This window comes from Eulemur rufifrons, chromosome 29 (assembly GCF_041146395.1).
Source record: "Eulemur rufifrons isolate Redbay chromosome 29, OSU_ERuf_1, whole genome shotgun sequence".
In the NCBI taxonomy this organism is placed as follows: domain Eukaryota; kingdom Metazoa; phylum Chordata; class Mammalia; order Primates; family Lemuridae; genus Eulemur; species Eulemur rufifrons.
This window is the reverse complement of record NC_091011.1, coordinates 47,818,124-47,843,108: the sequence shown is the minus strand read 5'-3', so window position 1 is coordinate 47,843,108 and position 24,985 is coordinate 47,818,124. Positions and strand designations below refer to the sequence as shown.

At 38.1% G+C, this 24,985-nt stretch overlaps 1 protein-coding gene across 1 annotated transcript in view; it reads left to right on the top strand.

Annotated features, from left to right (window-relative positions):
• CDK14 (cyclin dependent kinase 14) overlaps positions 1-21,071 on the top strand; it is a 521,120-nt gene extending 500,049 nt beyond the window's left edge. Inside the window, exon 15 of the mRNA XM_069461904.1 lies at positions 20,991-21,071. The gene's annotated coding sequence lies outside the window, so the exon portion shown is untranslated. The remainder of the gene's footprint in view (positions 1-20,990) is intronic.
• Positions 21,072-24,985: the final 3,914 nt, after the last annotated feature.

Sequence of the window (24,985 nt, the reverse complement as noted above, 5' to 3'; positions counted from 1 at the left end):
ACCCATTTAAAGTGCGCAGTTTAGTACTGTTCAGTGTATTCAGAATTGTGCAAACACAACCACAATCTAATTCCAGAACATTTTCATCACCCTAAAAAGAAACTGCATGTCCATTAGCAGTCAGTTCCTGTTCCCACTCCCCCACGTTCCACACAGCCTCAGACAAGTACTCATCTGCTTTTGGTTTCTGTGGATTTGCCGGTTCTGGACACTTCACGTAAATGGAATCATACGTATGTGGCCTTTTGTGACCGGCTTCTTTCAGTCAGCATAAAGGCTTCAAGGTTCGTCCGTGTTGTAGAATGCATCACTACTGTCTCCTTCTCCCTTCCTTCCTTTATTTCTTGCCAAATAATATTCCATTCTATGGATAGACTACATTTTATTTATCCATTCTTCAGTTGGTGGGTGTGTAGGTCATTTCCACTTTTTGGCTATTATGAATAAAGCTGCTATGAACATTAAAGTGGCTACCCCATTTTACATTCCTGCCAGCAATGTATGTAAAAGGATTCCAATTTTTCCACATCATTGTGGATCTGAGGTAGGCCAGATAGCTACTAATAGCCCTTTTATTTTTTTTTAATATGCAAATTATAAAATCTTTGTCTTCCAAGTTTAAGGTATGAAAAGCTACTTTTGAGTGAACCCTTCTCTTTGGGGAAAAAAATATTTATATAGGTTAATGTTCTTCACCAGAGACACCCAATTGACTATAGTCTTTCTCTTTCAGCAATCACATGGATCCAAAATGTAGGGTTCTGTTTGTTTGTTTGTTTGGTTGGCTGTTTTTTCTTTAAATTCTAAGACATAAAAGGAGCCTGAGTTTAGACATCAAGTTCTGGACTATTGCTGACTCTCTAGAATCTGTGACCAGTAAAATATTCTCTTTGAGCATTAGTTAGTTACATCCTTTAAGGGAAAAATATGCACATGAAATGTTATACTTGGTAACACTCATGGAAATAACAGAGCCACAACAAATCTTCAAGAGGAAATACCTCCAAAATCAGGTTAAAGGCGAGATATTAGCTCAATTAAAGCACAAGAATAGAAGCAGGATTAAATAATGCAGTGATTGAGAACAGTTAAATTACTTAAAACAGTACATAATTATGTCTATATCATCACATCTCTTTAAATATGGCTTGAATTCATTTAAACACAATAATTACTCTTTGCCCTTGTTATAAGGTATACTTTTTTCATTAAAAATATAGTTAAGTACTATTAAATACTCCTCTGGTGGTTCTTGCCATGTGCCACAATTTAAACATTACTCTCTTTTTCATATTGCAGTAAAGACACATGGGAACCCATAAACAGCCACTTCAGTGTTAGCTTTAAACCAGAACTTTAATGAGGGCATATATCACAGGGACTGTGTGGGAACCCAGCAGATGGCCAGCCACCTCTTCCAAACATTTCTCTGAACACAGAGTGTTCCTTTCACTATTAATCCCATAATTCTCTTCCTTTTATTAGTTATTACCTTTTATTTGTTAAGAACTGTAATAATTTTCAGATCCGGAAGAGTCAGGGAATCAATGTTTATTAAGTGATCCCTAAGTGCTAAGTCTTACTGTGTGATTCATTATATTTTTTTAAAGAGGAGTTTGATTTGTTATAATTAAATGAAGTTTTTAGGGATATCATTTAAACATTCCTCATTTATTACTGATAACGTACATTGTAACAAAATGCAAGTGTTAATCAATTGTCAGTGGAATTGAGAGGGAAGAAGTAGTAGAATCTAGTGTTTATGTCCTCCCAAACTAAGCCACTAAAAGCAATATCCAGATAAAACAGAGCCCTCATGATCAGTGGAATCCCCTAGAGTTATACCCCATTGTCAACTTTTCCCCTGGATTCTGAGTTTATCAGTTAAGAGTTAGAAGTGAAGGCCAAAGTATAGTATGTGTATAGATAGAAAGATGGACGGATGGATGGCTAGATGGATACATACATACAGAATTATTTTTACAATGCCACTACTATGTTATGTTTACAGTAAGATTTTCAGAATCTCTCGTTAAAGTTTTCAATAAAAATTACCAAGTCCAAGGTTTTTGTCTTGGTGCTCATTATAGAATATGGTTATAGAGAAACTAGGCATCAGATTAAGAAAATAATTCCATTGCATTATTGCCAGCATTATATCATACCTCAAAATAAGCTGTGACCGTGGAGCAAGAACATACCGCTCCGTTGTGTACTTGTTGATCAATTTAGGAGTAAGAGATTCAAGCCTAGTTTCCTTTCTGTAAATCAGAGGATAAGATAAAATCATGTTAGATTCAAAGTGTTTAACTTTAATTCAGTAATGACCAAAGTGTCTAAAAGCGTGCAGTTATTTGATTTTCTTCCTTCATCCATGTGTTTTATGTGTTTGCAGTTAAAAAGATTGAGCAACATTTAACATTCAGGATTATTTTCAATTTAGGTATCACATTCTGTATTTTTTCTCCTTATTTCAGTTCATCATTAATGCCTTGAATAGATATGACAAAAAAAATCACAAGATAATTTAATATATCTCTAAATTGAATTATTTTGTGACTTTTGTCATGATATCTAAAGCAATGCATGAAACATAGTTTGCTTCTTTCCTTTTCTGAGCAATTTTCTGTTAAACAAGAATATTTAGCAAAGCATTAAACGTTGCTGATCAACTAAGCCAAGTGCCAAACAGGTCTAGATTTTCTTTGCAATTACCAAATATTACCATCTCACCAATCCACAATTACGGGATCAGCAGTTCTTCATCACAAATAATAAATACACTCATGTATTTATTATACATGAATAATAAATGCATTCATGGTGGAAAATAGCCAAATAATATATAAAAATATCTAGTAAAACTTTAAAGTTCCAACTCAACAGAAAATCTTGATCTCTTCAATATTAATAGTTGATGGGTTTCTTTTTAGTTCTTTTTTGATATGCATGACATTTCATACTAAAAATTTCAAAAAATATTATTTCTTAAATTTTACTCAGATTCAAATTACATGAGATTCAACTTGCCTAATCTGAGAGTGATATTCATATGAGAATCCCAATTTTTTTTACCAGATATTTGGAAACTTTCCTATTGCTAAGAGAAAGAAACACAAGCAAAAATAAAATGCTATAAAGCTCGGCAGATATATGTGATACTACTGCTCATTTTTCAACATGAAAGCATGAATTTTCTTATATGGCCTGTGGTATTTTTCTCATTACCTTATCAAATTCTGTTCTATTATTTTTCAAAAATGAATCTATTCTCCTGCCCATATAATGTAAGAGTGAACTGCCATCACAGTACAGTAGAAAGAATATGGGATTTGGGGGGTTTTTTGTTTTCTTTTTCTTTTTTAATTTCAGAATATTATGGGGGTACAAATGCTTTAGTTAAATATATTGCCTTTGTACCACCCAAGTCAGAGCTACAAGCATGCCCATCCTGCAGACATCATGCACCATACTCATTAGGTGAGAATATACCCATCCCCACCTCCCCCCAACAACCTGCCCAACACCGGATGAATGTTACTTCCATATGTGCACATAAGTGTCGATCAGTTAGTACCAATTTAATGGTGAGTACATGTGGTACTTGTTTTTCCACTCTTGTGTTACTTCACTTAGCAGAATGGGCTCCAGCTCCATCCAGGATAGTAGAAGGGGTATTAGTTCTTTTTTTTTTTTTTTTTTATGGCTGAGTAGAACTCCATTGTATACATATACCACATTTTATTAATCCACTCCTGTATTGATGGACATTTGGGTTGTTTCCACATCTTTGCAATTGTGAATTGTGCTGCTATGAACATCTGAGTGCAGATGGCTTTTTTTATTGAATGTCTTCTTTTTCCTTTGGGTAAATACCCAGTAATGGGATTGCTGGATCAAATGGTAGTTCTACTTGAGTTCTTTGAGGTTTCTCCATATTAATTTTCATAGAGCTTGTATTAGTTTGCCATCCCACCAGCAGTGTAAGTGTTCCCATCTCTCTGCATCCACACCACAGTATGGAATTTGTAGTGATAAAACCTGGGTGCAAGTTCCAACTTTGCCACTTCCTAGCTCTGAGTTCTTAAGTGTATTACGTGTATTCGCCACCCCCATTTTCCTCATTGGAATGAGGAATGGCAGAACAAACTACCTCACTAGGATTGTTTTGAACAGGAGATAAGTTGCAGTTTTCGTTCAAGGACTTATCCAAATTAGACATGGTAGACATTGTATCATTCAGGATAGGCTAGGTTTTATGGTTGCTTAATGCAACAAACATTCATTTCTTGCTCACACCACATGTCCATACGACTCACTGGGGAGCTCTGCTCATTGTTCACTCAGGGACACAGGCTAAAAGAGGCTCCATCTCCACAAGGTGCTTCCTCAGTCACCTTGGAAGGAGGAGATTTGCCTGGATACATACTGGCCCTTAAAGCAGCCACATAGATGCACATATTTCATTGGTCAGATGGCCATGTGTAACTTCCAGGGAAGCTGAGAAAGACATCCCACTGAGGGTCCAGAAGGCAGAGAGCTGAAAATAGTGAATAATATTAATGACCACCACAAAAGTGTTAGCAAATACTAGAGATAATGTAAAGCATTTCAAGGAGAGGGTGAAAAGTCATTCTTTGTTATTTTCTTTGATCCCAGAGGGATCGAGAAAGATTTCCAAGGGAAAATAACAAGTCTGGGGACACAAATGGGAGATTTGTGTAGTATCAGGCGTGAAAAGAAACATGGCTTTAGGACTTCAATAAGAAAAGAAAGTCGGGGGATGGCATGAAAGTGACATGGGCTGGACATCACGTAGACTAGAGATCATACATGATCTCCCACACTGTTAGGTGTGAAGAGGGTTGCAAAGTGCAGCCTAAGTTGACTCGTCCTCAATTACCTCTGCACATCATCAGGTGTAGGATGTCTGCCCCACACAAATGACCTCAAGGCCACCTGACCTCACCCTTTTGCTCAGTTCCCGGTATTGCTTCTGGAGTCTGGTCTCCCTGGCAGCATTGTGATGTTACTTTCGGCCTTTATGCAGCTGCTGGTGCTTCTTTGTCCTGGAAGGTAACTTCCCTATCTGGGGTTGGCAACACCACAGCCACCAGGCTTCAGACACCAGCAAAACAATCACAGCAGTTTTCTGGTCCCTCTGAACCTCTGAAGAGCATTCTGTTTTCTTGGTGCTTAAAAGTAAAGGGAGCAAAGTGAGCCTCCCTTATTATTTAAAAGGAAGACATATCAAATGAAAAAAAAGTTTAGATTTCATTATGCCAAGTCAAGTTTTTCCTTAAATTTCCTCGACTTTGGAATAATTGTAGAAGGGTTACAAGTCTACAAGATGCTTAGTGTCCCATATCTATATATTTAAAATTTACCTCCCAAGCATTTATTGAAAAATATCACAAGCTGTTTTCAAGTGGCAGGATGTGTATACGTTTGTGTGCATGTGTGAGTGCACTGGGGGTAGGGCAAATAAGAAAAGGGGAAATGTGAAGCTTCAAGAAGAGGAAATGAGAAGTGGCCTTGCTATATTTGATCAGGTGGAAAACTGTGGTCAGAAAAGTTATGTATGCTTTGATTTTGAAACTCTTGGCCTCTTTATTTAATACTCAAGGGAAGAAATGGCATAAAATTAAATGGTGTAAAATTTAAAATTGTGTGGATCAGAGAACTGGAGCAATTCTGTGCAAATGACCTTGAACATCAGTGGGAGGAACAGGAACAGTTAGGCGTGGTTGCTATGGCAACCTGAAACTGATTGAAATGAGATTGAGGAATCCTGGTTCTTACCTGACTCCACATTTTCCTTTTTCCTTTTTAACTGGCTTCTAAAGATTTGTAGTCCTTGGGGTCTTGGTGCTACCAAACCAGCTCACAGAGAGATACCATGTAACCAAAGCTGTCTCCTAGCAAAGAAGGCACAAGTAACCTGGGATGAACGAGGTGTGAGGGTAGATAAGGTTGGAATGAGCAGGAATGATCAGAATGCCAGGCTTTCGGGCCAAGTCCTGGTGTGCCACAGTCCTGACATGACAGAACCAAAGACCACAGCAGCCAGACCAGCCTGTGAAGAGCAGATAGCAGACCATGCGTTGGTCTCCTGATGATCAGAAGAAACATTATTGTTGGTAAGAAAAACAAACCTTTGTCAAGAAAGTAGGAATGGGAAATACTTCTCCAACTTGTATTTCTGAGCTTCAGCTTTGGCAACGATGGAATAAAAATACCTGTCTTGGAAGGTTGCTGTGAGGACCAGAGGCACAATAAATTCTCCCAGACTACTCAAATTAGTTGTCTGCAATCCTTTCTGAGGGGGAAAATATGGGTGGCCATATTAAGAATGATTGCAAGGTTTTGGCTAAGGTTGTTTTTACCTAAAAAAAGGAAAATAAGAGTTTAGGGTTATTAGCAAAGCGATAAGAAGCCCTCATAATAATTTTTATTTTCATAACAATAAAACAATAAAGGTAGCATACTAAATAATGTTAATGTCATTAGTAAGAATGGTACTGCAGAATGAATTTCCATTGATCTTTGATCCTGCATTAATATTAGTAGATCACTGATAACGAACATTAATGGAAAAGAAAGGGCAGGGCAAGAGAGGTGTTGTGTTTAGGAAAAGAGTCTTCTACTCAGCTCCTCCAACTCACAGGATCATCTCAACAGGGACCCACATCACCCACGTGTGCTTCTGTTGGCTGTTGCCCTCATCAGATGGAGTGGTCCAGGCTCTACCTCTCTTGAAGGAAACATGATGTGTAGACTGAGATTTTTGGTTTGTTTTGGTTTTGTTTGTTTGATTATATTTTCATCATATAGAGAGAATATAGGAAACCACATAAACCTTATCGCTCCTTAACAGGACTGTTGCTAGATTGTGCCCTTTGTTCAAAAGGAATTTCCTTCAACTACTTAACTTTCATGGAAGGTATTTCCTCTGCAGTATGCTCTGAAATTAATGGCTAGATGGTGGAAATTCTGCTTGATGCTCCAGCATTCTGACTTCCTAATCCTGAAGTTCTTGACCTGGGGTCCATGGGTCTATTAATGGAATTCAGAAGATCTGTGAACCAGCTGAAATTGTATGAAGAATATCTGCATGTAGTTAAATATATGCAGTTTTCTGGAGAAAATTCCCTCTGCATTCATCTGGTTGTCAAATTTAGTGACTTAGAAGGTTAAGAATTATCACAGTCTGGGTTCTCTGTGCCTGTTCTCTTATTGGCAGTTGTGTTTGTCAGTATATTGCCCACTAAGGGTTTGGTAAGAGTAGGTAAGAGGGGCAACATGAAAGAAATTTTTTTGGTAAAAAAAAAAAAAAATCAAATTTTACTCGGATTCTTAATGAAAACAGATCTCTCCTATTGCACAGCAATTTCCTGTGTAATACCATTCAAAACTCATCAAATAATGCACATAAAATTTGTGCATTTTATTGTAAGTAAAATTTACCTTAAAAACATAAATATATATTGAAATCTAATTAATGATATGCATGTTTAGGGGTGAAGTGTACTGGTATCTGTAACTTATTTTGAAATGCATCAAAATAATAGGATGAACAGAAGGAAAGTTTGGGTGAGTAGATATGTTAAAAGCAAATATTTCAAAATGTTAATTATAGAATCAGTGTAGTGGCTACATGGATGTTCATTGTACAATTCTTTCATTTTTCTGTGTTTGAAAAATTTAATGAAATGTTGGGAAATATGTGATTATAATATTTAGAGTATGTACAACTGTGTATGACACAGCAGACAGGTGTAAGGAAGTGAATGGAAATTGATTTCATAATTACATATTTATTGAGTCAATTTGGAAGCACTTCTTGAGTACATAGAAGTAAATCTAAATGTATTTGAATTTCAGCTGCAATGAATTTATGATCAGGAGAGATTACTGTGATCTATGTGTAGTGCTTAGAAAGATAGCCCTCCAGTGACCATGATTATATACAGTATTTTGTCAGATTCAGTAGTTTTTATGCAGTTTTATTTGGAGGTTCTTCTAACATAAAGCTATTCTTGCCATTAATTGTTTTCTAAGCCTCTCTAGATATTTCTTTGCATGATTACACACACCATTCATCTGAGCAATTCTCCTCTGCACCATCTTGTTCAGATATGTCTTAATCTGAATCGCCCATCTCCAGTATGGAGACAGTCCTAACCATACCACATCTGATAGAGCTAAAGAAAGAGTTACTTTGTTCTCCTTTATATTTTACCAGACATATGTCAGTCCCTAGAAATCAACCTATTAGATTTTCTTTTAATAAGGACTACTGAAGGAGACAAGATTTAGCCATACCATGTTAATCCAAGCATGAGTGTTTTATAATGTATTTGGACCAAAGTACTCAATAATTGACTATAAGAATTATATAAATTCTAGCACCAAAACTCAGGAGGTTAGTCATTAAATAATAAAAGAACGTTTCCATTTTAGCATTTTAGGCTCAGGCTCATTGTGCATGACATCGCTCATACAGAGCAACTCAATGTAATAATTACAAAAGGAATAAAACTAAAACAGCTTATTAGAGCTGATATTGACTGGTATTTTTTCAATTTATATACTTTGCACAATATAAACTCTCTTTAATTATGTTTAAAATGAAGCTGTGATGATTTTTTTTCCCACGATAACATGAAACAACTAAGTCATTAGATTTTGTTTTTTTAATTCCAAATGACACCAGTGTTGCAAAGTCAGAACTTTTGAAAAGGACTCCGCAGAGGTTCATGAGACGTGATAGGTGCTTAGGGTGCAATTTTAATGCCAACAGACTGGAAAACAAACAGCATAACCCAGACAAGACGTGACTTTGTTCTTTAGCATCCATGTGAATAGGAAATAAGATCTTTCTGGGATATGTTCCTCACAGGTGTGGAAGAAAAAAACGTCGCATGCTTACGGCATTGTGTGTGGGATTCTGGTTTGGGCCAACGCAAAGGGGCATTTCATTGCTTCTCACAGTGAAAGTTCAATTCACTTAACTCGGTCGGTGCTTTTGTTTCAGTCTGCTGCAAGTGAACAGTACAAAAGCATGAAGCATCCCTTAATCCCATGAGCCTGGTGTGTGCTGGCTACTCTCACTGCATTCTCCAGCTCTGCTGCCAATGGAAGTGAGAGATTGACCCCAGGCCTGCAACCACTGTTCTTTGCTCTGCCACTAAACCACTGAGCTGTTGACACTTTAATTGTTTTATACCAGGAGGAAACCAATTGTGTTGATGTGAATGTCTTATTCATCAGACATTACAAGCTTCACATTTTTAATGAGCTGAAACTCCTACTTTAAGACATGTAATCACAGTGAATCAAGACAAGAGTATAGTGACGACGCTTTCTGATTTATTGTCATTGCTCTTTAAAAGATTTGATGGTATTTCAGACTTCCAAACTGCAATTAGAAAGTCTGTCTAAGGTTGTGTGTTAATCAAAAACAGCAAATCATGTTTGCATTATAAAGGACAGCAGAGTAGTAAAGGCAGCAGTTATTAATGCATATTTTTTCTTTTTTAAAATGGGTAGGCAACCATAGAGACACAAGAAAACAAACTATTTTTCAAGTATGTAAAGCATCTTTCTGGTGTATGAAAATGTCCAAATTATCCTCATGGGCTATATTTTGAAAATTTTGATCCTCAGGAAGAAGCTTAGTTTCTATGTCATCATTTTTCCAGAAGACTGAATATTTCTCAGTAGTGGAATAAAACATTTCAACATTAAATGTAACAAAACCTGGCACTTTGTGAACAGTCATAATAGCCATTTGAAGAACCAGCTGTAGTATCTGATTTGATGGCTTCCTAAAGAAGACAACTATTTACCCACAGACTTCACGATAGCAAGTCAAGATTTCATACCTGTGCAAAGTATCCGACTGCCCTTGGATTGGAACCTGGGATTCTCTGCTCAAAGCCTCTGATACTTCCTCACTGCATCCAGATAAAGCCCAACCTCCTAAGCAGGACATTTAAGGCCCTGTGCCCCACCACCCTCACCTACCTTTCGGCCTTCCCTGCGTCTCTATCTGCAGCCCAATCCTGACATGCACACATGTGCCTGCCGCTTGGCCATTCGCTGCTTCCCACCATCCTTGCCCGTGCAAGAATACCCTTCTTCCTCCCTCTCTAGACATTAAACTTTTACTTATCTTTCAAAGCCCACTTTCCTCACTGCATTGTTACCTCTAGGATAGCACTTAGATTTCCGTTTTGACTCATAGGTAATTCTTGTCCCAGCCATCTCCCCGCTTCAAATCTTCAGCTCCTTAAGGACAGCAGTAGTGTGTTAGTAAATGTTTAACAGTTGTCCCTCCAGAAGGAAAGCAGAAAAGTCCTGATTGGTCATGTTTGTCTGTGTCCTGTGGTGTAAATATTCCCATGATGGCTGATTTCAAGGAAGACTATGTTTACCAACTGGCTTGCAAAATTCCTGAAAATTTCAACATTCGGCCATCTTGAGCAAGGTCAAGCCAGTTCCAGAGCACCACTGGGACCTTGATTTTTTCTGTTTGTTTGTTTGTTTTTTGTTTTTTTGGGGGGGGGCGGGGGCCTTGATTTAATATAATAGCCCTTGTCATACTGTCCTATTCCACTGTAAACACTGTGCTTTGCTTAAGAATAGATGCTCAGTAAATGTTCCCTGAATTGATTTAGGCAGGACAGTTGATGGTATTGCTCCTTCCACAGTGACCTTAGAGCAGGGGTCGTTTCTGGCAGTGATCCAGGCAACATTTGCACTTCTTGTCACTTCAGAGTGGTGGCCTTACCCTCTGCATGCCATGCCACGCTGCATGGGCATGTGTGCACTTAAATAGATGGATTTATTAAAAGTGTAACTGAGAATGGTGGTGAGGAGCAAGTTCATGGTCTTAAATACAACAACTTCATTAGAGCAGAACATGATTCACTATGATTTCAATAAAAAAAAAAAAGAAGAAGAAAGTCTCAAACACAGAGTCAGGATTGTGACTCTTCCAAGAAGATAAGTGAAAAATCCCAGTGTAGTCTGGGGAGTTGAGAGGAGAGAAAGGTTCTGGCTCAGTTCCCATCTTCTTTTCACCTTTTCCTATTCTCAGTGTCTCACATCTGTAAGACTTTTGTGACTCATATTTTCAGAGTGAGTGGAGTGTCAGCATATTTTTCATTTTAACTCATATAGTAAAGTGCCAACCTGTTACCTCTGTTTTTATAATAAACTGGGAAGTCACCATTGTTCCTCTTAGGGTGACCAACCTGTTCTTGTTTGGCCCACTTTAAAACCAAAAGTCTTGAATCCTGGGAACACCCTCGTTCCAGGCAGACTGAGTCAATTGGTCACCCTAGTGCCCATAAAGGTTGTGGGTCCTATCATGAATGCTTTGGATATTTAAACCTGCAGTATACCTACCTCTTACTGCCACTATTCCAGAAGACATTGAATCAATGACTTAAAGGATTAGAACTTCTAAAAAAAAAAAAATCCCAGTTTATGGTATCTCTTCTAAAGGTCATGATCCTATTTGTCAGGCACTTTTATTAAATGAGAGAATAAATGGGAAAGTACTTTGGATAGGAGAAAATGCCACAGAGCACAAAATGCTAGCATTTATTTCTCATAAGGATATATGTGTTTCGTAATTCTGCCTTTCAGAACCCATCTTGAATATTATTGAAATATAGCAACTTGTTATGATGAAATAACTATTAATAGTATCAAAACACTTTAAGATAGGCTGGGTGAGGTGGCTCATACCTGTAATCCTAGCACCCTGGAAGGCCGAGGTGGGAGAAAATGATTGAGCCCAGGAGTTCAAGAACAGCCTGAGCAAGAGTGAGAGCCCATCTCTACGAAAAATAGAAAAATTAGCCAGGTGTGGTGGTTGCACCTGTAGTACCAGCTACACAGGAGGCCAAGGCAAGAGGATTGCTTGAGCCCAGGAGTTGGAGGTTGCAGTGAGCTGTGATGGTGCCATTGCACTCTAGCTGCGGCTACAGAGTGAGACTGTCTCAACAACAGCAACGAAAAAAAGTACTTTAAGATAACTGTTTATAATTTTGTAGGGAGTACATATTGGAGGACTGTACATGAAGCAGATAGAGTCTTAGCTTCCATGGGTCAACATTCCATGATGTCTTCAGTTCAGGAGTTCATTGGCACTATGTATTGCAAGCAGCTACATGGGAGAGAGTTGGAGGGGGGCTGAGGTGGCTGTCCAGCATCCACATCCCTTAGCATGGACTTGTTAGACCCTCCTCACTGTCTGCAGACATTTCTTGGTAGAAATGATTTGCAACAGTAGTGTCCACAATGTGTAACTTTGTAATAGTGTCAGAATGTGTCCCCACTAGAATAGACATTTCTGCTATAGGGTGATATCCGTGTTCCCACCTGTGTTCTGCAGAATCCTACAGTAGAAATTGTAGGGATTATGGGGAGAAATAGAGTAAGGGCAGACCACTGTAAATGCATTCAACTTGGTAAGCACAGCACTCAGAAAAACAGTAAAAACACTAATAAAAATACTTGCACCATTTATAAGTGAAGGAAGCTTGATGTAAGGGTTGAGACTGCTGAATTTTGGATAAAGGGGCAAAATGCTCAAGGATCCAGGAGACTTGTACAGTGAACAATTAATTCCAAGCCAGAGCATGTAGCTGAACCGAGCCAAAAGGAAGCATGTGGGGAAACTGGGCAGCATGGACAGCACTCCAGGCCCTTTAGCTTGCATGCAGCTGTGCTTGTGTGCCTTGCACATGGCACTGTTAACTTGGTGGCTCAAAATAACACTGGAAAGAAATCTCCCATGAGCCAACATAACTTCTTGTTCATGCTGACAACATTCTCTATTAACCGTTTGCATGTGATCTAATTTATGCTACAGAAATATTTTATAATAGTTTTGCAAATTTTTGCTAAATAAGATGGTTCATGAAACAGGTTCAAAATTGTATGTGACTGTATATATTGAATTCAGAACCCTAAGCATGAAAACTTACTGTGCTTCAATACTTTGGACACTAATACTAGACAATTTTTAATTTGAAAAAACAAAATCCACCCAAAATGGAGTCACATCTCCTCTCAAATCTTTTAATTAAAGTCAGACATGAACCCTTATATTTCCCTGACTGCCAAATACTTAGAAGTAGTTTTATGAGATTTGCGTGTGTGTGTGTGTGTGTGTGTGTGTAAGTTGTAAAATAAAAAATGCACACACTGCCAAGTTACATGACTTTGCATTTGGTTTATTTAAATATAGTTTAGTAGGACTGTAATATATAAGGAGGGTTAAAGGGTCAGAATCCTATTTAATTAACTTATACCCACTTGGGAGCCAGTCACTTGTAAAGGTATGCTGAGCAAATAAGGCTTCAAATAACATGAAATCTTTGAAAAGAATAATGCCACCTTTGGTGAAGGCTTTTCTATTAACCTTGTCATTAAAACTATTTCAGTGAACTAGATCAAACCTCACAATTTTTATATATATAAAAATATTTTAATGTACTTATATAATCTTTTTTAAAAAGTCAATGAAATTATTTCATAAGCCATTTCAAACCTCACAGTTTATATGTGTAAATATATTTTTAGTATATATTTTATAAACTTTTTAAAAAACCATAAAATCGTATATTATGTGATTTAAAAAAAGTGTGTCTTGATGGTTCTCAAAAGATCTAAATCAATACTTTTCCTGCACTTGTTTTGGCATTCACTGAGACAGGAAGTAATCCCAGAATTGCCTTCCTTTTGTCCATATGTGTCTAAAATATGACCAGTGTTTTACATTTGCATAAATCTGATTTAATAAACAATCACACCATTAAAATAAAGCATTCTTTTCAATCAAGGCTAATTACACATCATTTAATGCCTGGTCTTTAATGAGGATTTCAATAAATGTTCGTTGATAATGATAATTATTAAAATGATATGTTAAGTCAGTCTCCTCGTGCGAGAAATGCTTTGTTTTGAAATGTTAGACTTACAGCTTTGCCTAAAAATTTTTAATTAAAATCACCACTTTGGCATGAAGCTTAAAATGTGCAAAGTTGCTGCAATTAGTGCATTGTACATCCATATGGATGTTACCAAACAGCTTTCAACTTAAAGGATTTGGGCTATTTTGAATGATGGACCTTCTGTTAAGCTTAAAACAAAGCCTGTCTATCTCTGCATTCATTTTAATTAATATTCTCTTGCTGGTCTCAAAGATGTGTTCTCTTCTGGGAGGAAGAAGTGTGATTATCATAAATCAGAAATAAGTTACAGAAGTAGGTTTGACTAATTTTCTACTTCCTTCTGTTTCATACCATGCCTCCTACCCCACCCCCCAAGGAGCTTCAAGGTAGTATTAGAGAAACTGGGAAACACTGATATCAGACATTCTAAAAGAAAACCCCTATTTCTAGCCAAATCATAACATTCAACTTACTCAAAAAGATGAGTAAATTATAAGCTGTCCCCAGATTTTCTGAATTCAGTATGACGTTTAAAATGTATCATTTGGAGTCCAACTTTCATATAAAATCCATAGTATAAAATTTGACTATGTGTTGTATCTATATATGAACACATACGTATTTGTGTATATATATGTATACACACACAAATATATACACACATACACAAATTTGAGTGTGTATATTTGATATTTTTACTTCAGACAGATTTGTACTTGCCTAGGTGCTTAAGTTTAACAACCTAATTTGTAGACTTAATTCTTTATAATAGCAAACTCCACTTGAAGATGAACTAGGTAGAAACATTTTTTTTCTTCTTAGTGTTTTAAGCAAAATCAAACTCAAAGTGGCACAGTCTCATAAGTTCATTTTTTTCTTTTTCCTGGACATCTTTCATGTGAAACTTTATTGGCACGGTACATGGGGAAGGGAAGCTTTCTGAACTTTGTTCTCCACAAAATCAGAATAAATTCTACAAATGGCTATGCATTTTAATTAAGGCCTTGATTTTCTATGCTCAAACATCTCCCCTACAACCCCTCTCCATATACCTTCAGAAAAATACTTCCTCCTGTGGCCACTGGAATCCTCTGACTGTCTAGGCGCCCAATTAAGGGCAATTCTGAATGCTGGTGTGAAAAGCAGACAGCTGAAATGATTTTTTTAAAAGTCTTCATTGAATTCTTAAGAATAGGGTAAATGTGAAAAATTACAAAGCAGAATTGTAATTTACTAGAACATGTAGGTAAAATAATTCATCCAACATGTCAGTGGAAAGGCATAAAATCAGTAAGTCCACTATAGAACCCCACCAGGGCAAGTCCTGTTTTTGTCTTTTATTCCAGCATTATGGAAACTCAGTCTCCGATCCATTAAATGTGGCACAAAGATAACACTAATTTTTCCATGTTACCTGGATTATTTATTTTTCTTTCCTTTTTTAAAAGCCTGTAGTTAATTATATACCTATCTTTAATTGCCTCCTTATATACCAGTATTTTGGATTCTACATTTGAGAAGGTTGGAATTAGTTTTATTCTAGTTTAGAAATAGACAAGCTAAACTTGGTCAAATGATAATCATTTTATTTCTTAAAGAGAACCTCATTGTTTTATGATTTTATGCTGCCTTTGCTGTTGTGAGGTAGCTTTCTTTCTGTTAAATTTTAGTATTTTTTCCTTTTTTGTTAGGTGTATTTACAAAGAAGTCTCTGAAACAGAAATGAACAGATTACCCCACAGCGTCACATACATCCTGGAGAATATCCCGTTCACAATTTACGTGATAAAAGGAAAACCTACAGTTGTTTTAATTTGGAAGCAAAATAATCACTTCTCTCCAGTTAGGCTTAGCGGAGCTGAAAAATGTGTGCCAGAGTTGTCTTGTAGAAAAAAAAGAATACTTTGAGGAGGGGCAGTGGGGGCAGTACAGCAGGAAAAGAAAAAAAAAAAAAAAACCCACAATAAAACAAACGTAAAACCTTAGAGTGGGTAAATAGGCCAACAAAAGAACAGGCCATCTGATCACACCGAAGCACCCCGAGCAGCAGTCCGCAGCTATGTTGTCCCTCCGGTGTGTAAACTGCATGCGTGTGTGTAGGGGTGTGTGTGTATGTACACACAGAGATTTAACAGGGAGCACAGAGGGAATTAGAAAGAGCCTGGCTCGTTTTTAATTTGGGTCTGTTTGCTTGCATTTAGCACTTAAGGGCTTCTACATTCAGTTTGCTCAAAAGAGTGATGAAGCACTCCTTGCTTATGCCTCAAATCAGAAATGCATGAAGTGCAGCTGCAGAGATAATACATTTTCCCCAAAGGCTTTGGCTGAGCAAATTAGGTGTCAATGGGGTGCCTGCGCAGGCAGTACTCTCTCTAATTAGTCTCTTGAGCCTAGTTGGTGGCGGGTATGAGATGATCTAATCAATTGGTCTGTGTCTGATGGTTCGTGTAAAAATCCTACCAGGCAGACTCTCTCCCACAGGTCACCCACCTGCACAGCGGGACTGCTCATTTTCATTTTTCATCTCTCCCATCACATGATGCTGACAGTTGGTTTTAAGAAAATTGAATCCAAAAAAATATCTAGTTCATAGGGCACATGGGTCAGAACAAAGTTGCATTATGGGTACCAGCGATCCAATTAATTAATATTTATAGCTGAGAAGCTCTATGTAGATATTTCTGAATAAGGATTTTATCAATCAAATCCAATTTCTTGTTTAAAACATTCATTTCTAGAGAAAGAACATTGTAAAAGCTGAAAGCAAGATAAAAATAGCATCCATTAATCATATTGTTTATATACCTATGAGTGGATGTGCACATGGTTGAGTTTATAATTCACATTCACTGTTCATTTGTATTGTGTATGCGGCATATTTTAATAGTTAAATGTAAGGAAAGGACTTGCATTGATGCTGTATTTTGCTTCCCTATGATTGTAGTATACCCTCTCTCCTTCTACCTAAATCCTCATCCATCAAATGCATGATTACATTTAGATTTTTTAAAAGATTTCTAGCACTAATCTGGCCTTCCTTATATGCACTCATTGAAAATTGAAGCTAGTGCTGCCCAAGGAGGGAGAAGCGACATTCCATGCTGCTGTGAACAGCACCAGGCAGGGTAGTCGGCACAGTAGGGGCCATTCAGAGTCTTCTCACAGAGGCAGGGAAGAGTCTACCTCTCATCAGCACCTCCCTTTTGCTCTTACTATTGACTCTTTCCATTAATGTCTGAGCCCAACCCCAAGTAATAGACTTATCATAATCACTGTGTTCACCGTTTATTATCCAATTACTGTTATTATGTATTATCCTTTATTATCCAATTCTGCTTATGCCCTAGGTTAGGTACATGTGATTTTCCTAGAGATTACACTCAAAGAATCAGGACAAAGGCACGGACACGCACCATGAGTGGCTAAAAGATGCCTTAAATCAACCCAATAAGATAGTAAATATGCCATTGACTATGGTGACAACATAGTTTATTATTACCTGAAATCACATATACTGAAAATGGAATAATTTCCTTCAAATAGAACGTCATGGAATAAAAAAGAAGAAAGTTTGGCCAACAGCTGGAGGTTCACTGAGGACGGCCTGCTGTGTACCCAGCACCGTGCTATTTCAGCGATAGCACAGCACAGCGTTTGCCCTCGGTGAAGGTGTCCTAGGAAATGCTGCGTCTGAGAACACATTCCATTCCCAAGTTTGCAGATTCTGCCTTTTCCCCTCCTGTTCATTCGACAACTGTTTATTGAATGCCTGAGCCAGGCCTGGGCTATGCTCTGAGGATACACTGGTGAACAAAGTCAAACTTAAGAGCATAATGACACCACCTGCCCCCTTACTTGCTCCTTGACAGGAAGTATCTCCACACCTCAGGAGGGACCCAGCAATGGCTCTGGCTCAGAAGGCCAGTGTGGGGACCAGGTCTCCATTCTGCTGATTAAAGTGGTGGAGGGAAGGAGAGCCAGGACAGGCTGCATCCTCTGGGTATAGCTGTAGGACTCCACGCCTAGGCAAGCAGATGTCCGGACAAACCCACAGCTCCCATTTGGCTGGGGTGGGCAGACTTCCCAGAAGAGCTGGAATCTCAAGTGCTATTTAAGCTACGTGGAAGGAAAAGGACACTTTTGCCATCTGTTTAATAAAAACATCAAGGTTAGTAGTGGAGTTGAGGACTGAACGAAGATGCCTGTGGACAAATGTGCTTGAAGTACTGCGGGGACCACTGCCGTCTCCCCTCAGCGTCACGAGCCTCAGTCAGAATGTGTAGGTATGTGGAGCAGCAGGGGGAGCAACGGTGGATTTTCTTCATTTCCTGGGAAAAACAAGCGTAGGATGGAGACTAGGAAGGGTGTTCCCATGTAATTATTTTTGCTAAGGTGGTGACTTGCAAAAACAGGGGTTGGAAAAGGGCATATCTGGGAATCAAGCAGGTGAACCACATGGAGAACTGTCTCACAGGCAGCAAGTATTTGAGATAATAACTGAGGAGTTCAGATTTAGTGGTGGCAAAGGTCCTGTGTGTGGTGTCCATCCATGCCCAGGCCTCTCCCAGAAACTTAAGAGAAAGGCTTTTGTTTACATACGGCTCGGTCACTGAGGACAGGGGATTCTCAAGAATGAAAGGTTCCCCCTACCTCATACCATATACAAAAATTAACTCAAAATCGATCAAAGATCTAAACATAAGGGCTAAAACCATAAGACTCTTAGAAGAAAATAGAGGGGTAAATCTTCATAAAGGGGTAAATCTTCACCTTGGATTTCACAATGGATTTTTAGATATGGCACCAAAAGTGTAAGCAACAAAAGATAAATATGACTTCTTCAAAAATAAACTTTTGTGCATCAAAGGACACAATCAACATAGTGAAAAGGCAACCTATGGAATAGGAGAAAATATTTGTAAATCATATAGCTGATAAAGGATTGATATCTGGAATGTATAAAGAACTCCTACAACTTAACAACAAGAAAACAAAAATCCCAGTTTAAAAATGGAAAAGGACTTGAATAGCTATTTCTCCAGAGAAGATATTCATATGGCCAAAAACCACATTAAAAGGTGCTCAACATCACTAATCATTAGGGAAATGCAAATAAGTTCACACCCACTAAGATGGCTGCAAATTAAAAAAAAAAAAAATACAGCAAACAAGTGTTGGCAAGGACGTGGAGAAATTGGAACGCTTGTATAAGACATTGCTGATGGGAATGTGAAATGTTGCAGCCACTGTGGAAAACAGTTTGACAGTTTTTCAAAAAGTTAAACATACAGAGTTGCCAGATGACCCAGCAATTCCACTCCTAGGCATATACCCGAAAGAATTGAAAACAGGGATTCCAACAAATACTTGTACATGAATGTTCATAGCAGCACTATTCACAACAGCCAAAAGGTGAAACAACTCCTTTGGTGATATACATCACCTGATGAATGGATAAACAAAATATGTTATATCCATACAGTAGAATATTATTCAGCCATAAAAATAATGATTACTGATACATACTACAACGTTAATGAACTTCAAAAACACCATGCTAAGTCAAAGAAGCCAGACATGCAATAGGCCACATATTGTATGATTCCATTTATATGAAATATCCAGAATTAGGTAAATCCATAGAGACAGAAAGATTTGCAGTTGCCAGGGGCTTAGGCAAGGGGAGGATGGGAAGTGACTGCTTAAAGAGCATAGGGTCTCCTTTGAGGGTGATAAAAATGTGTTGGAACTAAATAGAGATAATAGTTGCACAACATTTGAACGCACTGAATGCCACTAAATTATACACTTTTAAATAGTTAATTTTATGTCATCTGAATTGCACCTCAATTTATAAAAAAGAATGGAAAGTTAAATTCAAAAAAATCATCATACTAAATGGGGGAAATGAGTAGAGTGTGGGGAGGATGCTATTTTAATGGTTCTTAAGTGTAAGAGTGGAACTTTTTGCCCTCTGGCCAAGACACTGCTAAGGTGCTGCCATTCAGGGGTGACGTCCTTGATGCCACAGCCTGTGTGGGCAGCAGTAGGGCACCTGCACTGAGAAGTCTCAAAAACAAGGCCAACACCTACAGGATCAGGCTCTATACAAGGCTCCCTCTGCATCCAGGAAGATGACAGTGTGGCCCTGTGGATGGGGACATGAAGGTCTGTCTGACCAGGCCTCAGTGACCACAAGCTTCTAAACCTAGAGGATGCGTTGGTTCGGGGACTCAGTTCAGCTAATGGGTGGATCTCTTCTCGGCTACGTGACTTGAACCTGGGAGTGTTGGTTTTCACCCTTCCTGGCAAGGTATTATTTTCCCATCCTGGAGACTCAATGAAAATGCTTAAGGGCTAAAAACAAGTGTGGAGGGGAGCAGAGTGAACACTCCTTCTTTCTCCTTGAACCATTCACCTGCAAGCAGTTACCGAGTTTTAAACAGGCATTGTTGGAAACATGCAGTGGGATGCAGGATGTCGGGGAGAGGCTGCCAATTCAGGTCACGCTGGCCAATTCTCATTCTGGTGACACTGAAATAGCTGATAATAGGCAACCGAGGAATTATATACAGCTGAATTTTTTAGAAAGCATCTATGTGATCCATTTTTCTATTTCATGTTCATAAAAAGAACACGATGATATGTCCTTTTAATAGTCTGTATGATGCTACAGGCACTTAATTAAGACCAGTATTACTATTAATGATTTGGGGAAGGAAATTTGCTGAATTTCTTTTTATCTAACTTTCCAAGAGGAAGTTAGACCAATTGAATTCATGGAGAAGAAATTATTTTAAGAGAAGAAAATACAGTCAGAACATTTATGTATCATATAATAAGAATTATTTTGGTTAAGTAGACTATCCTGCCTGATATTTTTGTGCTGAGGGTGGCTGTGGAGAACACTGATGGGCTCACTTGGGGCTGACCAATTTTGATGTCTCATGTAATTTAGGAAAAATGAATGACGTAAGTTTTTTTTAAAATAACAATTTTCTCTTTTCCTCCTTCCAGGATTAAGTTTTCATCATTCTGGAAAGGAAAAAAAAAAGCAAACATTAATGAAGTAGCCAATAATATGAAGGGAATCATGGATCAGTTTCCTTTCGCTCCCTGTGGTGGATTTCACTTACAAGAAAATTGAAGCTGTCAAGACCCTGTTTTCTCTGCAATTTATTTAAAACCTTGCACGCATTTGGATACCTTGTGATTTCCAAGAACTATGTGAAGATTAAGCTTTGCTTACTGATACATGGCATGTATTCTTTTCAGTCTTTTGTGTTTGATTTTGTTTGATTTCCCTCTGCAGCACAGCGTCTCTGTAAAGGTTTTTATGCTTTCACCAGCCATGTCTTAAATACATTAAGACAACACATTTGGTGTTCACACTTCTTCAGTAATGTCTGTACTTGAAAGCCACACGGTGGCATAAAACAATGTGTGTTTTCTTGGAGAGCAGTGCACATTTTGCAACCACCAGGAAGGAAACGTTTTCCTGAAGCAAGCCCCTGTCCTCTGACTTGACAGCTTGGTCCCTCACTGCGGGGAGGACCCCCACCTGTTGCTTACCTTTTGAGGACATTTGCAAATGTGAGGTTTTTTTCTTGGAAATAACTGCACGTTTATATAGGATATTGGATCTGCTTAGCATTTTCAAGCCACATAGCATGGCTGTTTTTTGAATAGGTTGAAAGAGAAGAAACGAATATCAAACATTAAGAACAAAGACAGGGATAAATTGCTTACTTTTCAACCTCTGGAGATGGAGGTAACTTTTTACATGTGGTCTGGGTTTTGTCAACATCTTATTTTTTTTTCCATCCACTCTGTTACTCTTTGTAGTTTCTAAATGGAGAAAGTGAGGAACAGAATGTTTAAAACTTGGGTGCAAAAGAATCATATCCGTTGGATGAGCCCGGAAAGCAGTCTTGGCTTGATCCAGTTAAAAGTTTGCTCTCATAACAAGAGCACCTTCAAAAAATTACATTTTCTTAGAAAATTCCAAGCTGATTGGAAGACATCATTGGGTTCCTTACTTTAAAAAGTCTCCTGGAATAACTGTTCAAATGCAGGTTTTAGAAACAATGCAGGAATCTTGCTTTGAAGATGGAAAAGGGAAACTCCTTGTTTAAGGAGTTGAGGGGCCTTGGAGGATGAAGGTGAGCATGTGACACTGGGGGACAGTGGCCGGGCCGTGCACTGTGCTTTGTGCTGGAGGGAGAGCTGCCTGGTGCAGGCTGGCTCCCAGAGGCAGAATCCCCAGTAATACTGGGGATTAGGAAATTTCATCTAAAGCATGAAACCTAGCTCCTCTGGACACAAATTCCTATGGAAATACCTTTGTGTACATTGTTTTACATGTTCTTGTTAGTCAGAAAAGAGAGACTAAGAGCTTCAAATGTGTCACACTTTTTTAGGATCAAAACCAGGAATGACAAGGACTTTCTCTGAAAGTCGGGTGAGAGTAAAACTTTTCTGTTGTCAAACCCAATACACCTAGGAAACTGGACCCAGAATTCCTAAACTTTAAAACGGTACTATCTCTGGAGGGAGGTATGAGTAGATACGTCAAGGTCATAATTCATCCTATCCAAATGTAGCACTCATTGTAAATTTGTAAGTGCTAAGCAAGGAGTTCTTTACTGATTGATTTTAACGAGAGCAAAAGCCACCCAAGGTTAGAATGTTTACTGTTTGCTACCTAGAAATCTTTCTCATTCCTCTTTCATACATTCCAACCCACTGGAACTCTTTAGAGGTATTTTGATTTAAAGTGTACTTCAATTAGGATTTCTTAAAGTAAATATAGGGGGAAAACTTTACATGCAATCAAAAATGGACTTTCCTGTGATTTATTTTGAATCATTCATTTGGGGGAGAGGCATAACTTTTGTATTTCACTAAGTTTAAATCAAGACCAACTAATTAAATCTTGCTATTTAATAAGGTTTCTAACTTGAAAATTTGCAAATATTTAATGTTGAGAGACTTCAAATAGGGCTATTAGAGATATATGTCCCTTTCACAGGCAGCTTCTCTTGGGAAGTGAAATATAATGGTACTCAGTGGGGGGAGAAATCTGTTTTATTACAGAGACATACCTCTCAGAAGGTTAGGGGGTTTTGAGTTCCCCATCTTTGCCATCCGTACAAGAAATCCAAGGTTTGGTTCTCTCTCTCTCTCTCTCTCCCCCTCTCCATATATATATAAAATCTTTATCTCTCCCCTCTTTCCTCTCCTATTTGCAATCATATTTTCTCTCCCCTTCTTTTTCTCTCCTACCTTCTCTGAGGGCAGTCATGAAAATCCATACATTCTGTGTTCATTAGCAGATTTATTATTCTATTGAGAAAGCACTGGAATGTTTGTGAGATTATTTTTATATGAAGGAATAGCTTAAATTCAAACAGCTGGTAGTAGTGCATACATCTTAGTACAGTGATTGTATCAACAGGACATCACTGCACACAGTATTCTGAAAGGAGATTTGAGATTTAATTTTCATTTTCTTAAAAGAACAGTTTGGTTGACTTAAAAATACAACATGTATAGGACATGAAAAAAAATGTTTGCAGCACTCAGCAGAAAATAGGGGACAGAAGGCAGGGGCGGCTGTTCATCCACTGATGCAAGGGTGAGAAGCTACTTCTACCTCCCAAGAGTGATTAGAAAAGTTTCTAGGGGAACCTCTAGGCTTACAGAGAAAGCGAGGCCTCTTGGTATCCTTTCCTCAGTGTGTAAATGACAGCCAATGTAATCAATACCCTAGGTTATGCATCTATATAAGATACTCATCTGTGAATATTATTGGTTTTGTAATCTTTGTTATATAAGAGGATGTTTAGGCTGTACATACTGGGGTAGATTATTGCCTGCCTCCTATCCATAGGAATATGTTGCATAATTGCGCATAACTTCCATCTCCTTTACTGGCTTGTAGGCAGAGAAAACTATATATGTTACTGCCTTGTAATTTTCTCATACACCAAAAAAAGAAAAAAACAAACAAAAAAAACCTCAATAAAATAAGCAATCTCCTATTCTCATTCCTTTTCCCATAGCAGCATATTTTAGAGACATATACAAAATCTACATTCTCTAGGTGGGAGTGGATTTTTTATTTTTTTTTTTTTTTCTTTTTTCATATGATGCACTGAGATGTGTACTTTCTAACAGGGGGTTGGTACCTAAGAAATGTGCTAGCATCATTCAGAAAACTATTATACTTCAAAATGAGATATAGCAAGGAGAATGGAATAATACATGTTGCATATTTGTTACCCATTGTAATTTGTCTGTATTATGAAAGATGTAATGGTTTGTCAGCTGTCACTGTTGTTTTCTTGTAACATGATATGGAATAAAGTATAGCAGAATCTCCATACATCTTCTTGGTACATCTTCTTGATGGGTACACCAAAAGACCATCTACCATACCAAAGAAACATGGTCTTAAAAACTCTTCAAGCACAACCATTCTTATAGAACGAAATAAGATCCCAAACACACAATATGTGGGAAGGAGTGAGTTAGCTGGAATGTTCCAGGAGTCTGTGAAACCCTCTCCTTTCCTTGATCTGCTACGCCAAATGTATGTAAAGGAGTCGAGGCTGTGCAAAACAAATCCTGAGCTACAGCATCTTCACGATTCCCCTGGCTCCTTCCTGATGTTCACCACATGTTCTGCCCATCTCAGATGCATCTGGAGCCCTTCTGGTTTTGTTTAATGACAATCCTATTTATCTTTTATTGGCTCGCTCTCTATTTTTTGCACATATCCTAGGATGAGGTGAGTAGATTACCCTCCACTGAATATAAACCAAAGCTTCAGCATGCAGATCTTCTGCCAGAAAGTATGACTGTTCCCCTACTGCCCCGAACACGACTTAGGGGATGTCTGGATTCGAATGGACAGAGTACTCTTGGGATCCCACCTTTGGATGGACAGTGCCAACTTGCAGGGCTGGTCCCTTTTCCATCATTGCCTTTTCCTTCTTGTTAGATCCGTC